The following is a 3011-nucleotide window of genomic DNA, read 5'->3' on the forward strand; positions in this document are numbered from 1 at the left end:
AATACAAATTAAACAGAAAACAGGTTTAGGGGGGGGGGGGCTAAAACCCTAAACCTGTGGCGGCCTTTAGTCGCGGTTGGCCAGAAGAACCGCGACTAAAGGTCCTCCGCCCCGACGGCCGCCTGGCGCCCACGTGGACGGGCCGTTAGTCGCGGTTCTTAAGCAGCCGCGACTAAAGGTGGGGGGCTTTAGTCGCGCTTATTTGGTCGCGGTTGCGCAACCGCGACTAATGGCAGTTGCGAACCGCGACCATAGGCCTTTTTTCCACCAGTGATCAGTAATTGAGAATGCTCGATCCATGGCACATCACGAATGACCAATCAGGGATGAGGCAGTTAGCAGTTGATGGTAGGCCTCGTAATTCATCCTTCAATCAATCAATGAATGAGACTGGTTATAGTGGGGAGTAACTTAGACTAGTGTCATATGCATGACACTAGTCTAAGTTAGTACCTTCATAATGCAAAGTAACATAATAGTAGTGTCGCTCCCACTGTAACGAGCCTGACGACGTCAACTAAATTACGAGGCGTCGCGACCAATTCATCACAAGACTTTTTCTTTTTTCTTTCTTTGTTTGTCCACCGACCCACACAGCCCAAGCCCACTCCCACTCCCAACCCCACCCCCACTCCCGATGATTCAGAGTCACAGAGGAGGAAGACGAGCCCTCGCCTCCCCATTCACCCACCGGCGCCGCCGACCTCGACCCCGCCGGCGGCCATGGCCTCCCCTGTACCTCCTCTCCCCTCGTCACAAGACAAGAGGCAGGGAGGGAGGTCGACCGAGGCGGCCATGGCGCGCCGGCCGCACCCAGATCCATCCGCCAACGTCCACCACGAGGACCTCTGCTTCCTCACCTCACCTCACCTCATCTCATCGCAGGCGGCAGCCAGATCGAGATTCCTCCGTCAAGGGCCATGGCCATGGCCTGATTCCTCGGGACGCCGGACGCCGCTGCTCGTCCAAGGTCTTCCATTTTCTCCTCAACTCTCCTCTCCCTCTCGCTCCCCCTGCTGATGCGTTTGGTTTTCTTCCTCACGCACGAGTCAGAGTCAGGCAACCCCCTTATTCTCCACACCACAACCACGCACCGGCAGCCAGATGGAGAAGGTCGGGGGCCTTCTTCTCCATGGATGAGCCGCCGCCACAGAAAGCTACCTCTTCCCCTTCCATCCCCTTCCTTCCTTCCTTCCTTCCTTCCTTCCTTGTTTACCCTGTGTGTGTAGGGTAATGTAGAGCACCCACCCTGTGCCTGTGCTGCTCTTGTCAAGAGCAAGACCATAAGGGCAAACCAACCGAATCAATCAAATTACCATGAATCAAATCAATCATTTTCATTTTCACTTGATGCTGGACTGTTTGTTTGGTCTGTAGCCAATCTCTATATGCATGCCCAGAATTATACGTTTTTTATTGGACCGTTCAAGTTCCATGAATCTGTACCTCCTTTTTTTTGGTTTAGTTTCTACCTGTATCAACATCTTCTTAACTCTGTACGAGTATGTTTTATTTATAAAATTTGTAGATGCTTCATACATAGCAATTGTTTGCCTCTTACAACGTGTTTGGTTCAAGGTCAGGTAACGTATTCAGCTCTGCTATATGTTGGGAAGCTCTGCTTTTGATTTCTTTTGACGCAAGAAGTGATTTGTTTGGTTGAGTGTCCGACTCCTAGTTTTCCAATCAGATCCGCTCGGGCCGTTTTCGATGTCGTGAACCCATGTTTCGGAAGACGCCGCTACGGAATCTAGTACTTGGTTTTTTTTCGAAAAGGAGGAATACCCCCGGCCTCTGCATCTGGACGATGCATACGGCCACTTTATTGATCATAACACAAGACCTTACAAAGTCATACAACAATAAGGCCAAAGCCACCATCTTCGCAACCTCTGTCGCTACTCCTATCTATCTGAAGAAGGGGCGCTGATGGTCTGGGCCTAATACCAAACAGACCTCGCAGCCAAACCTAACATCTGAGACCTGAGGTCCCAACCAGGACTCCTTCCGGTATGGGCACCCACCAGTCCGGCGTGCTCTTCAACCAGGCCCCCTGCTGAGTATGAGGCCGCCGCAGCCACGTACCATCAATCCATCTTTAGAGCTGTACTGTTGCATGAACCGTGCCAGGCCTCTCTGCTATCGACGCCACCACGACGCCAGACAGCGCCACCATCCTGCGCTCGTCCATCATCACACGCCCACCGGCGATACCCCTACTGCTCCATGCCGCCGAGACTCGCCGTTGTCGACGTACCAGATGCCACGCCGCTCCTCCGACGCGAACACGAAAAACAGGAAACGCCCTAAAGATACAAGGGGCACTCTGCACAACATGAAAGCCGCCGCGAGCAGCTGCAGAAATCCAGCCGGCAGCCAAAGCCCCCACTTTCATGAGCCCACACCCGAATCCTAGCTCCCCAGGCAACGCCTCCAAGGAGGGGATGACGCCCATGGCGCCACCGCTGCCCAATCCAGACCGGATTTTGGGTTTTCACCCGGGAGAGGACCGGAGGTGACAAGAATAAGGACCACGACACCGCCTTCAGGAAGGATGCGTCGCCCAAAGCCGACGCCGTTGTCGAGCCGAACCAGCCGGCCTAGGGTTTCCCCCGGTCCCAATCTGCAACACCATCCCCAGAAGCACCGGAACCAGCAGCATCCACCGGCCACAAGCGCAAAGGGGAAGGAGCGGGAAGGAGGGAGTAGCAGGCCTCCAGATCTGGCGAGGACGAAGGCCCCCGAACTGCCGCCGCCAAGCGCCGACTCCCCACCACCCGAGCGGTCGAGGACGCCGGGCAGAGTCCCCGCGCACACCGTCCAGAGCGTGAACGACGGCGCCGAACCAGCAGGGGCCGCCGCCCCGTGGATCCAGATCTCCGCGAAAGGGACGATGAAGTCCTCGCCGCCACCTTCCTCGGCAGCCGCGCGACGCATCGGCGGCTCCTCTAGTGGCGACGAGAAGGAGAAGAAGGGGGAGGGGGACCACCGCCGGCGGCTAGGGTTAGCCG

General features: G+C 55.9%; 1 protein-coding gene across 2 annotated transcripts in view; it reads left to right on the top strand.

The window, feature by feature from the left end:
* The first annotated feature begins 599 nt into the window (after positions 1–599).
* Positions 600–3011, top strand: part of LOC123063618 (uncharacterized) — a 17671-nt gene continuing 15259 nt past the window's right edge. For both annotated transcript variants that reach the window (XM_044487477.1, XM_044487478.1), the window contains exon 1: positions 600–970. The gene's annotated coding sequence lies outside the window, so the exon portion shown is untranslated. The remainder of the gene's footprint in view (positions 971–3011) is intronic.

This window comes from Triticum aestivum, chromosome 3A, assembly GCF_018294505.1.
Source record: "Triticum aestivum cultivar Chinese Spring chromosome 3A, IWGSC CS RefSeq v2.1, whole genome shotgun sequence".
Classification (NCBI taxonomy): Eukaryota; Viridiplantae; Streptophyta; class Magnoliopsida; order Poales; family Poaceae; genus Triticum; species Triticum aestivum.